The following is a 14,615-nucleotide window of genomic DNA, read 5'->3' on the forward strand; positions in this document are numbered from 1 at the left end:
CTTTTGTTAGGGTTTCAAAATTTGATGATCATTCTCTTTTTCCATTTTTTTCCTCTTCTAACTGAAGGGATTTCTTTTCTTGTATTTCTATATAATAAAAACAAAGCAGAAGTTACTCTTATTTCCCCTTCTTCATTTTTTTTATTAGTAATGTGCTTTTAACCTTGACCTTTCAAATCTTATCAAGTGTCGGAAGGTTGCTAGTAGAAGTGATCTTTCATGCTTAACTTTGTTATCTACATGACTAATCTATATATCTATATGTCTATATATCAATATTTTTATATCTCTCTGTAGCACAAATTCTAATTGTTCTTAATAATAAAAGCCCAGAGTCAGCTATAGGGGGTGAAAGCAGAGCAGTCAGCCACTAGAGAGTTCTTACCTCTACCAATTCTCAGACCAAAGGGGTAATCCTGTCTCTATGAGTCCTCAGACTGAATACTATCTCTACATAACCTTGGGCTGTATGCTAAGACTGAATCCTCAGATTGCATCCTTTTCTATGAATCTTCAGACTGCACCTGAGTTCCTGTCTCTTGATGTCTTACATTCCTCTCTCTGCCCAGCCATATCATTCCTGTATCCACCTCTCTAGTGCTTGGATTAAAGGCATGTGATCCCAGAACTTGGAATTTTGTGTGAGCTCTGATTCTCTTTTGGACAGATTTAATCTTGTGTAGCCCATGATGGCCATGAATTTACAGAGCTCCGTTTACACTCACAGAAAATCTCCGGGTGCTGGAATCAAAGGTGTGTGCCACTACTGCTTGGTTTCTATGTCTAACTCATGACTTAGCCCTGGAATCTGATCTTCAGGCTAGCTTTATTTGTTAGATCACAAACAAAATATCACCAGACCATCTGTCTTTCTAACATCTATCTATCTATCTATCTATCTATCTATCTATCTATCTATCTATCTATCATTTATCAATCTGTTAAGCATTTATTTAACAAAGAAATTTTGGGTTATTTATATTTTTTCTGCTAAATAACACTTTCCTGCTTTGTATGTCTATTTTGATTTTTTTCCTTGTCTCTATACTTCATAAAGTTTTGACTATATTTTGATTTATTACCTAAGGCTCTAGTTTTAGTCCTTACTTTGACTTTGTTTAACCTTATTCTAACTACTTACTTACTGTTGTGAGCACGAATTAAAAGTTGTCCAAATTAAGCACTGAATTCTGTCTGTCTGTCTGTGTGTCTGTCTCTCTTTCTATATGTGTGCATACCTTACACATATAATTAATATACAATTTAAGGCACATGTATATAAGCTGTCTGCTCATTATGGTTGCTTTATTCCTTTGACCACTACCCATAATGCCAACGACAGCTTTTGATTTCTCTTATTTTTCATTTGCCTTGTCTACATCAGAAGAATGAGCCTGGAATAGAGCACTTAATGAGTTGCACTAATACACCACTCATCGATGTCAGAAGTCCCAAGGATTCTTTGCAATGAAATTGTTCCTTGAAAACACTTAATATTTTAATTTCTATTTTGTATTAGACATCATATAAAGATGGATAAATAAAAGCTGTATTTGACAAAGGTCTGCTAAGTTTAAGATGTTGAAAAATAAATTGTTATCAAGAAAATCAGGAGTTTCTATATTTTGTTAAATATAGAATTGTTAAATATACTAGATAAAATATGGTGAATTATGTTTTGTACATTTATAATACCAGAAAAATGGTTCTTAAAAATTCTTTCTGAAATTGGTGAGTATTATATTTACTAGTCTATATGTCACTGTTTGAATATTATTTTCTTTTTTTTTTAGCTGAATCAAATAAGTTTGATTTCTTTCCTTTTCACATCACATTTGCATTCTGTTTGGTACATCGTTACATCCATTTTGTTACTTTTGAAGCATCTGTGGCTCTATATTACTATATATTAAAACAAAATTGTCATAATTATAGGTGGTATGGAGACCCCAGTACCCTGTGATGGACTGGGAATAGAAAAGGAGCTTATGGACTGGTTGCAGCTACAAGAAATGAATGTAAATGCGATAGAAAAGATAAATTTCTAAACCAAAAGTATTACTGTGATATTGTTAAAAAGTTGCTTATCTCCTAATCTACATGGGAAGTAGCAAAAGACAAGATCTCCCGAGTAAACTGGGAGCGTGGAGATCAAGGGAGAGGGTGGAAGTAGAGGGGGGAGGAAGAGAGGGGAGTAAAGAAAATATATAGCTCAATAAAAACAGCTTAAAAAGCTGCCTATATCATTCATTTAGTCTTTGTTTCAGATTGTTAAAAAGGATTATACATTTTCTTTTATTCTTAATAATATACTAAGGAAGACATAAGGTGTCTTAGACTACACCACTCCTTGTTCCAGGTTTAAGGCAGGAAGAAGAAGAAGAAAAGGGGGGGCGTGAGGCAGCAGGCCCTTCTTTACACTCTTGTTCCTGTGCCATTTTAAGTATCCACACCTCTACAGAGTCACCAGCTCTCCTATGATACGATGTCCATACACAAATACGACCTATGTTTTGCTTTAAATTAGAGATTATGGGATTGCATTTGCCACCTACTCTTTAAAAATGGAATGTTTGCTTCTACTATTTATGAGGCGACTGGTTCCAACTTTGCAGGGGCGGTGCAGGACTCTGTAGCTTTTGGCACACAGTCTCCCAATGTAGAAGACAAATGCAGGAGTCCTCACAGTGAGCCAAGCTGGGGAGGATGAGCAAATACCCTACCTGCTTGTGGCTGAATCTTCAATTATGTTTACACTGAAAGACCTTTATTCATTTATCTCAAGCATGGTGGGATTTTAGATCACCCTTGTTTATAAACAAGATTGTATAATGTCTACTATGACCTAGTATACTAAATTCTTAGAGTTATACTTTATTTGAAAATTCAGCATACCTTATAGCAATTGGTGAAAAGCTGAAGCATAATTATTAAATATCAGTTTCCTTAAACAATCCTGGAATGAGATTGTTCAAATAAAATGTGCAAATGTTAGTATTTTGTTATAGGTTCCACACACATACATATCAACCCTACCATCAAAACCAAAGGGAATCCTAAGCCACTAAGTTGTTAAAAAAACATTTTAAAAATGTAAATTTTAAGAGGAAAATAACACTGTATACAACTTTTAGTGATATCTAAAAATCACTAATATTTGGTAAGTCCCTATAAGTTAATTAGATAAATTTAATATTGTATGTTGAAATGGAAAGTATGACAAACCAGGAAGGAAAAACAGATCTCCATATGAACATAAGGAAAGTTTTGCTCATATCCTATTATGCACATCCATTTATTTTTATCAGCAGGAAGATGTGATTAAAGTTATTTGAGGTGTGAAAAAGAAATTTCTGTGACCAAAAATTCAGATAAAAAATAAATATGCCCTTATTAACTATTAATAGATATTTGTCAAATATCCCAAACAGAATGTACCAATATTTCAACTATGAAATGAATAGAATAACAGTCAAGAATAAAATAGAATTAAGACTACAATTACTCTCCTTAAATGTGATGAATTTAAATAATCCAGTGTTATATTTATCAAATGATTGTATCAACTCAGTACTTACATGTATATAAATATTGGCTGCATAGTTTCCATTATGAACATGTTTTTCTATTGTGTGAGAGAGTACTCTGATTGGTATTTTAATACAATTTATACATCTTTTGCATATACTTTTTGTAAGAAATGTAACACGATTTCTTTCCATTTTTACGTTTAATTTTATAATTATATTTAGTTATTCATTTGTCTATTTATAGGTGGGCAGACAGATACACCTGACATTGTATGTTTGTGGTGGTCAGAGAACAACTTGTGGGAGCCAGTTCCCTCCTTCAACCATGTATATTATGGGATTGAATGTGAGTCATCAAGCTTGGCAGCAGCCTTTACCAGCTGAACCATCTACCCTGCCCTGAACTTTATATCCTTGACACAATTTCTGGCTATTCAAAACTTTAATAGAAGTTTACCTAAGAATACAAAATGTGTGAAGGATTATAGAGTAATATGAGATACAAGACCATTTTCTCTTATAGATAAGAGAAATTGAAAAACCGCTGAGTATTTCCTAACCAAAACTGCATAGAAAAGGTGATGTGTCAGGCTGAAATACATAATTAACTAATACATATCTATTTGCCTGGACTGTACATGGATAAGAATTTCAAGAAGATTTAAGTTGAATTTTCTCACATCTGTGCCTCGAGTCTTGTTTGAAGGTCTCCACATAAACTAAAATGCTTTCTTGTGGTTAAGCAGCATGGTACTGTTTGTAAAATATGTGTCGAGATCCAGCCGGGAAAGGAAAAAAATAAAGAGGAGGGTAATGGCTAGAACAGCGCCCCTCCCAACTGGTGCATGCCTTGTTTAGCAGCGAGCTAGTAAGCAATGTGCCAAGCCGCTCTTAATGCTGTGCCTTACACGTGACTCAAGTCCAAAATCCAAACCAGGATCCATTTCAAAGCATGAGAGCCTAGGTCAAAAGAGGTGAGCCTTATTGGAGAGCTGCCATCATTCTCCATAAGACACGGACACTGGGGTCCAGACCAGGCAGTGGCATGAGAACCACATGGCATGAATAACCCAGGAAAAAGGTCTCTTTCATTTGCTGTATTGTAAGCCTAAAGTGTTGCTTGTAGGAATCTTGAGACTTTGACTTGTGTTCTCAAGTCCTGGAGTTAGGGACCATTTTCCACAATGAGCTATCATATTTTCACCAGTGTAGATAGTATGCAGGAGTTCTCTTTCTTTCATACCTTCACCAGAACCAGGTACCTCTTCTCTTTTTTAAGAAGTCTGTGTACTTGGGTGATGTGATATGTCAATGTTGTTCTGATTCTTTTTAATGCGCTATGGTTCTTTGAAATATGCCTTTGTGGTCTTTTGTCCATCTAAAAATTTGAATTGTGTCATAATGACAGTCCGCAAAATCCAGTACCTAAACAGTTGTCCCCTAGGCCTATTTTTCTGTTAAAATAAGCAGATAAAACAGCTAAGACAATTTGGTGTGTGGAAGATGTGGTTCAAGGTGGTAAAATTCATCACTGTAAACTGTATGCCTATGTTTAAATATAACACTGAGTTACACCCATATGCAGTCAATGCAATTAAACCTTAATGGGGGTGTGTGTGAAGAGGTTGTGTTCACTTCAAAAGACTTAAAAATGTTGAAATACACATAGTTTAGACTCTGACTCTTACAACAAAGTATGCAGAAATCTACATCAAAAGAGAAAGACAAGAAAAAAGAAAGATTGAAGAAAAGAAAAGAAAAGAAAAGAAGAAAAGAAAAGAAGAAACTTTTATTTTGCATTGAAGATATTCCAGGTGTTTCTCAAGTTGGTAATATCATCTCCATAATTGTCCTACAACACATTTGTTATAACCTCCATTTTACAAGTTAAGACTTTGAATGTTTCTAGAGGATTTGTTCCCTGCTAGCACTGTTCTAAGAAGCAGAAACTGGAGGCAAATTTAGAACTTTCTCAGTGGAAGATTCAGGGATTTAATGGAAGTTTCTTGTGAACGTCTTGTACCAACTCCAAATAAAGTCCAAATGAAAAATCAAGATAGTTCCAACAATAGATTTAATTCCTGATGATGACTGAAAGTCCTGTACTCATTTTCATCTCTTCAATATATAGGCCCTATGACTCTGAAGGAGACAAGGATCACAACAGAACTTGAAATACGTCACACTTCCTAGAAACTAACCCATAAAAGTTTGGAAAGCCTCTGGACAGTAAAAGTATATTGCATATAGTGTTTTTCTTTTCTTAAGCTTACAAAAGATCTAGGTAAGTAAAATTGAAGCATAAAAAGGTTTAGGGATTATTTAAGAACACAATTGTCTGTGGCTTAGTGGCTCGCTCTCTGGTACATACTTTCATTAAATACAATAATTTTCTTAAATTAAAAAAAATCTGAGGCTGCTTCAAATTGCTTCACTGAGTGTTTCCATCTCAAGAACAGCAGGTGAATGTGAATAAGTTCAAACCTATTTTTATTTTCCAGTAATTCCAAATGCCTGAGCTTTGCTAGCTAATAGCATCCGAAAACATGCTGATCTTGGCAGTAATGAGAGCCCTGAGAGAGACCAGGCTGAGCGAAGGAATACAGGGCTGGGCTTTCATGGGGATGTTTAAAAGCAATCAATGAAAACACAAAAACTTTTAAGTTTATCTTACCCTAATTCCCAGACTTTGAAATAGCATGTAAGAAACAAATTAATCCAACTTCCCTTTCTGCTGAAAAAAAAATACACTTCAACCCCTCCCAATGAAGGGGATATAGCAGCAAGCACAAGCCATACACTCTAAACTAAATAAATATGCACTGACCATATTTCTATATATGCATAGAAACGTAAGCCAGCCACAAGTAATTACGAAGCTGTGCACTAGCAAGCCATTTCCTCTGTGAAGTTTACAATTTCTAGACTGTTTCTCCTCACATGGTGCTGCAAATATGGGGCTTGAATTTTGTATATATGAATTTTCCAATTAAACACAGTTAAATAAAGATTTGATTTGTTCCCTGCTTCTTGAGAATGTCCCCCAAATTCAGTGTCATGACGATGGAACACTTTCTTCCTCATTTTGGTGTTGGCTTATTCATTTATTTTGGGCACAAAACACTTTGATAATTACAATATATGATCCATTTTAGAATGAACTAATTTCCCACTGGGCTGTTGAATGGATGGTTTATATTGTTGGCGTTTGCTCCATAAGTAGCCTGGAACATGGACATTCTGCACCTTGGATATATTAGGATCAATCATGCAGGGAAAATAGCATGCTACCCTTAGTGGCAAGAACAGTATATATTTTGCATTTTCTCAATTTTAACTTTTATTTTTGTGTTATTTTTTGAGAATTCCATACATGTATATAAAATGAAACATTATCATATTTACCCCAGACTTCTCCTCTCCACCATTTTATTACTAGTCGAGTTAGTACTGCCAGTATGTTCATGGGTTGTGGGGCCATCCTCAGGAACACAGGAAACCTCACGGTTTGAGCATGGACATATCCTCAAAACTGAATGATTGTCCCTTCCTCAGCAGCTGTCAACTGCCACTAACTCCCCAGTAAGGGGTGGCCCCTGGGAGCTCTTCTACTCCTCTCTGGCAGGGTTTTGGCTGTGATAATTTTGTGCTAGTGTTGTGCAGGTAGCCACATTTCCTGTGAATTTAAGAGTGCAATAGCCATGTCCTGTGTGGAAGACCACATCCCACAGCACTTCTTCCTATTCTTTGATTCTTAATGTTCTTGACATTTCCTCTTCTGTGATGTTCCCTTAACACTGATTGTGGGAGGTCTTACTATAGATGTAGTTTTTAGGACCAAGAATTCAGTATCTTATTCAGAGCACTATGAGCGGTTACGCCTCTCTCTGTCGACGGCTTCTCACAGCAAAAAAGCTTCTGTCATCAGATTGGGAGGAGCCCAAGTTTATGGGTATAAACATAAATATTTAGGAGGCAGTTTTACAGAATGGTCATTTAGCCAAGTCATGACAGCAGATTCTATTCTACGGCCTATGAGTTCCATAGCCTTAGGTCTTTAAACAAAACTATAGTACCAGACATGAATTCCTCCCCGTGAAGAAGGACTCTATCCAGTAAGAAAGTGTTTAGTTATCATATAACAGCCATGCCACCACTGTTCTAATGGGCACCTCTACCCTGGTTGGTCTATATTGTCCTATTCAGTTTCCAGAGTTGTATAAGATCAATGATGTCTGTTCTTACTTAGCAGACTATATAGCACCTTCCAACAATATGGAAAGTAGGCACAGGAAGGATGCTTCTTTGTCAATTGAAGATTGATTTCTCTGTGTCATCTGGTCAAAATATGTGGCATCTTCCGCCATAAGCTCTTACCATGTACTTATGGTGTTTAACCAAGAGCAATGACAGTGACCTTTGTTGATTCAGAGTCCGCTGGGATCTCAGTGATTGATAATTTGTAGGAAGGCATCCCATGCCAAGTACTGCACTTTTCACTTACAGTCCTTTTTTATTTCCTGGGAGTGATCTCGTCCTCCCAGGTGAGGTAATTCACTCAGTCTCTTTTCAAAGTTGTATTTTGGCATTCGCTAACGATTTACACACAGAGAGACACACACACACTTAGTTTCTGTTTCACCGCCCACTGTGCACTCCTCTCTCCGTCTACACTTACCCTTACTCTTAGCACTCAGTTCTCTTCCTTCATTTCACATGTGTCCCACTATCCTGCCACTTTTGTTTTCTTTTTGAAAATTTGGCTGTGAGATAATAAGCTTCCATATGACTTTTCATACCTCTTACCTTTAATTAATCCTCCCCTTCACCTCCTGATTTCCCCATACTTCATGACCCTCCCTGATTAAGCCATTCTACCCTAGTCTTCCATGTCACTGTCTTTATTTTATCTACAATGTTCTCTGTCACTCCCTTCCATCTTTTCCTGACTCAAAAGGCTCCTTCCTAATTTCCTGGCTTCCGCTTGCACTCCCAGTTAAGCACACGCAATACAACATATTTCAAGTCAAGATTCACACCTGAGAGAAAATATAAGGGAATGAGAAAAGTGGGATTTTAACATGCATAAAAAGATAAATTAGAAAAGGAAGGAAGGAAAGAAAGAAAACAAGGGAAGAGAGAGAGGAGGGAGAGGGAGGGAAGGAAGGAAGGAGGGAGAGAGGAGGAGGAGAAAAAGAAAGAAGCTACAGGGCTATCTTTCCCTGTGCACAATACTCAACTCCAAATAAATAAAGGACCTCAAGCTGAGAGTGGATGTCCTGAAATTGCTAGACGACAAAGCAGAACACAGCCTTCAGCTTACAGGTAGAGCTGAGAACTTTCTGAGTAAAACTCTGGTAGCACAGAAAGTAACACCAACAACCAACATTTGAGGTCTCTTAACACTCAAAAGCTCTGTACAGCAACAGAAGCTGTGAGGTAAATGGACAGACAGCCACAGAAAGGAAAAAAAACTTTATTACCTATTCATCTGGCATATAATTAGTGTCTAGGACATTCAAAGACATAAAAAGTAGCCAAACATGAAGAAAATAAATAAGCCAATTAAAAATGAGCTATAGAACTGAACAGAAAATTTTCAAAAGAAAGAAGAAATGTAAATGGCTAGGAAAACACTTTAAAAAGTGCAAGCATTTTTTTTTTAGCTACCAGGGAAATGTAAATCAGAATTATTTTAAAAGTCCATCTCACTCTCATCAAAAATGTCTTCAGAAATACAAATGAAAACAAATATTGGCAGGGATGCAGCGCAAAAGGAAGTTTTATTCACTGATAGCTGGGTGTGAAGTAATGCCACCACTTAGGAAAACAGTCTGGAAGTTTCTGAAAATCAAATTGCCATTTGTCTCAACTATGCTACTGCTAGGCATATACCCAGTAAACTTTATATTCTAGTACAGAGGAACTTGAACATCCATGTTCATTACTTGACTCATAGTATCTAGGAAATGAAATCAACCTAGATGATCATCAGTAGAAGAACAGATAAAAAATACGATCGATATGGACATGCAATGGGATATTACTCTATCTGTAAAGAAAAATGAAATTATGACATTTGCAAGTAAATAGATGGAACTGGGGAAAATTATTTTGAGTGAGGTAACATAAGCTCAGAAAGAAATATTTTGCATTTTTGAATACATAGTGGGAAATTACTCAAAGGAAAGTACTTTTTTTCTTTGACAAAGATGATGACAATGATAATCAAAATGAAAGTTGTCTGTGAAAGACATATATGAGTTTTAGAAATGAATATTTCTTCAGTAACATATAAATAGTTACAGCAAGTAAAAATATACATAACCGTAAAGGTCATGACTAAGTAAATGTTACAGCAATGGGCAAACACAGCATTTCAGGTAAGAGCATGGAATCTCATACTTGGTGATGAGAGAGAGAAAAGTGATTTCCTAACTCATTTTATAGAGGGTATTTCAGGTGATGCCCAGCCCTGTGGATAGGTGACTGATGGCTTTTTCTCTTTTACAGTCAGCAGGAGAGTGAGCCACAATCTACGTGGAATGCTTCAGAAATCAGGGCAGTTTAGAAACTCAAAACTGCTGCTTCAATCAAAAGTTTTATTTTAATTGCCATCCCATCTTTCTAAATAAAACCCAGACTTTTCTTTGTACCCTTCTCTGTTAGACATCAAACATTTAAAAATGTACTTACTTTTATCAAGTAATCTGCTACGATAGAGTGATTATTACTATCTCAGCAATAGTAAAGAATTCCAGTGTCTCAATCTACATAAGAAGCGAAGTTCAGCACCATCAATACTTTATGAAGTAGTCCAGTCGGAATTAGGCATACTCTAAGCAAAAACATGGAGAAATTGCAGGGGAAATTTTGTGTCTGAGTAGTTGTAAATGCAGTATGTTTATGGGAGAGTATACAGACAGGAAAAGGCACATAACAATACTTTCTGGACTTATATTTCAGGACTTTTGGGAACATTCAAACTGATCTGTGCAAATTGCCATTCAACTCAACAACTGATTAATAGATATTAATAAATGTCAGGAATCTCTCTGGTATATTGAAGGACACTGTGATACACTGATGAATCCAATAGACATCCAGCCCTATGTAGTGTATATATTGACAATGAAAATGAGATAATGAACACCCAAATTGACAATATAATTCAATTTTTTTAGATTATTAAAAATTGGCAAAATGTTGGGAAAATTGTGAACTCCTTACATAGTGAGGACAAATTAATCTGTGAACTACAGAAAGGTATATTTGGAGTCCCAACTTTATATTGTTACCAGAAAGAGGGAGAAACACACTAGTACTATTGATTTCAATGCTAGATACAGAAGTTCCCATCAATATGATCTTGCAGTAATAATGCTCAGAGTGAGAAAGAGAAAGGGAGAGGGCTAATGGAGGCTTTGGCTCAACCAAAATTGTATGTGGAAGACAAGTGCACAGAAAGCACTTATGACACAGGAAATCCCGAGGAGTATGAAGGTAGTCAGGGCAGAATTATAAAAGGAAAGTAATAATAACAAGTTTCCATCTCCACATTAGACACAAGAGAAGGCAAAGCTCTGGACAGTTAGAAAAGCCGATTAAGCGTGAATATCACATCTATCTGTCCTGCTTTCTGTATCTTCAAATGCCTTTTGCACCTCAACTCATGTTTGGGATTCAAAGATGATCAAGAGTTTCTCACATGAGCACGAGCAAGGAACTCAGGTCCGACTGCGAGGGGTGCACCCACACACTGAGACAATGGGGATGTTCTATCGGGAACTCACCAAGGCCAGCTGGACTGGGTCTGAAAAAGCATGGGATAAAACCGAACTCGCTGAACATAGCAGACAGTGAGGACTACTGAGAAGTCAAGAACAATGGCACTGGGTTTTGATCCTACTGCAGGTACTGGCTTTGTGGGAGCCTAGGCAGTTTGGATGCTCACCTTACTAGACCAGGAAGGAAGTGGGAGGTCCTAGGACTCCCCACAGGGCAGGACACCCTGACTGCTCTTTGAGCTGAGGAGAGGGGGAGTGGGTTGGGGGAGGGGGAGGGAAATGGGAAGCGGTGGCGGGGAGGATACAGAAATCTTAAATAAATAAATAAATAAATAAATAGATAAATAAATAAATAAAACAGTTTCTCACATGTAAGAGTACATATGTATACATATACATGTGCACATGCACACACGATACACCACGGTTTTATTCCCTTTAGCTCAATGCTGACTATTTAAAATTTCCTAAACTTTTGTCTCTTTGTTTTATACTGTGAATTGTAACTACAAATAAAGATTCTCTAAGGGGATGAAGTTAGTGCCATCATGTACCTACATCGCCTTGAAACTGCAGCACTATTTAACTAGTGTTTTGTTATTATATAATTAAATATGCAATTTAATGCCGAATAAATTATTCAGAGGGTATATGATGTAACACATTTCTGAGCATATTCCCTTGAAATTGTACCTAGTGCACCATTTTCAAGTTGGATGACAATAAAATATTTAAGTTTTTGTTTTCTTTATGATTTTGTAGTAACTTATGGTAAACAGAGAGAACTGAACTGACCATAAATTCCCAGGTGGAATTTACTTTGTTATTTAAATAGCAGTCATCAGTAATGAAAATGTGCAATTAGATGTTGGCTTACATGGGTTTTGCTTTTGTTTAATGGATAAGTAATTTAGTTATATGAAAGAATATTTTTCATTCCAAACTAAATTTTATATCTAAATAATTTGATTAGGAATGAAATTATTATTTGATTTTAGATAATATATAAATCTGTTTGTTTATCTACATATCAGAAGAGACAGTGTAGTGGTATATTATTCGTATTTTGATAAATAAACCTTGCCTGAAGACCAGAGGCAAAGCTAAAGCCACTAGAGGTCAGGCAATAGTGATACACATCTTTAATCCCAAGATTTGGGAGACAGAATCAGATGGATCTCTGTAAATTCAATGCCACCCTGGGCTACACAAGCTCAATGCAGAAATAAATTCGGGTGATGGTGGCTCATACCCTTAATCCCAGTTTTAGAGAGTCACACACCTTTAATCTCAGCACTATAAAATGGTGAATAAAAATGGGAGGAGAGAGAGGTTTAGTCTACTTAGTTTGCAGTTGTCCAGCCTTGGTATAGAGGTAAGACTTCTCCAGTAACTTGGTTGCCTTCATTTTCTGGTTTTCAGGATGAAACCCAATTTCTGTCTATGGATTTTTATTATTCATGCTACAAGACAGTATAGCATAGCTGCCAAACTTTCTTACAATGGCTAGTGAGAGAATTTGTTAAGTAAGTATTCTTTTAAGATTATGAATACCAAATTATTTTTATTTCTGTGAAATTTTAATGAACATAATCACACAAAACTTATTTGTACAAATGATATTGTTTATCATTTATATGTTTATTTTTTGTTAGAGATTTTAGTTATTTATTTCATGGAAGGAAGAATATCTGATGTCATGTGGTCTAAGAACTTCTCAGAGCCCAGGATTGGTGGGCACCTGTCCATTCAGGCTAGTCCTCTGTAAGTAACATGAAACTTATAATGCCATTTACAAATGCCCATGTAAATTCTAGAATATGTAATGTGCAGCTCTTTAAAACTCACACTGAAAACAGAGTCATCTATGACAGTGTTAGTGAGTGGTGATTTAGATAAGACAAACTCTTTAGACGCAACTATAAATTCTACCAGCAGCTGAGAGTCATAACAAAAATGTCATGGTGTCAGGTTTGATATTTGCCACATGCAGTGTTCCACACAGTGGGACCTCATGCGCTTCTATTTACTATCAATGGAATGGGGCAACAATAACTTAAAATTGTTATAAAACATGAAAAATTTGGCATAAAATTTAGCAATGGATCTGGAACACTAGTTATTTATTTAGCTTTTCCTGTTAGAATTCCTGGTTCCCCAGGCCTTGTTCTAGCAAGAAACTTTCTACCTGAAAGAACTTCTTGTTAATTGAAATATAATGCCAATACACTCAGAAAGCAACAATGTTTTTTATTGATAAGGAGTTCACCCAAATCATTCTTTCCAGGTTAAAAACATAAAAACGAAAGTACTGGAGTCCGACATTGTGTGTTCACCTCCAGAAGTACCCCTCTGTTCCAAGGACTGCAAAGCGACAGAGGCAGTATAGATCCTAAATGGAAGGTCCAGCTGGGAGATCAAGGCTGACACGAAACCACAGTCAACTAATGAACTCGAGAACTCATAGATAATATCATAGAGAAGTATCAGTCTTTGTGTGTTTGAGTTTTTCCCATATTAGAATCCGACTATTTTCTGGAAAATGACAATTCCATTCTTTATAGTGTTTATATACCATACTTTCTTTACCACTTACGTGTTGATTTGAGCCTAGGATGATAGGTAAAAGATTGTGGGGGGGGGAGGGCAGGCAGAAGAAAGACAAGGGGAAGATATGGGACCAGAAAGAAGAAGAAAAGAGAAGGAAACTGAAAGGAGAGGATGGGGTGGGGATAAATAGAGGAAGAGCATATGATATATTTAAATTTTCTCTAGGAAACTAATACTATGTTCAGTGAACAGTCGCCTGTAACAGCATTTTATGTTATAGAAACTTTAGGAGTCTGAAAAAGTCAGAAAGGAAGCTGAATTCCCCTAGCGTAGACATAGGATATCGATGTTCACTACATATGAGTCAACAAAGGAGAGAGATGGATGGCGGGTTGCAGAATTTGATGGAATTGGCAGAGATGGTGTTTTGATTGCGGAGAGAATCACCCAGTTACTACACGGCTTTTATCCAGACGTCTGAGAAGATGTGATGCAGAACAGGCACTGTGAAGAAGCGTCCCACTGGGAGACAAAACATGGATGAGCAAATATTCCGAGTGCTCACAGAGAACACTGTAGGTGCTGACTTGAGTCACTTCGGAAGGATCTGAGTGAGACTGCTTGACAGTCCTTGGTGAGTGACACCGACTGCATCTTGGAAACACAAAGGTACAGCAGCCTTCAACTGGCAGCCTCCCCAGACCCTCTCTGCAGCCTTCAATCTGGCAGCCTCCCCAGATCCTCTCTG

The sequence above is a fragment of the Microtus pennsylvanicus genome, chromosome 14 (assembly GCF_037038515.1).
Source record: "Microtus pennsylvanicus isolate mMicPen1 chromosome 14, mMicPen1.hap1, whole genome shotgun sequence".
Lineage (NCBI taxonomy): Eukaryota > Metazoa > Chordata > Mammalia > Rodentia > Cricetidae > Microtus > Microtus pennsylvanicus.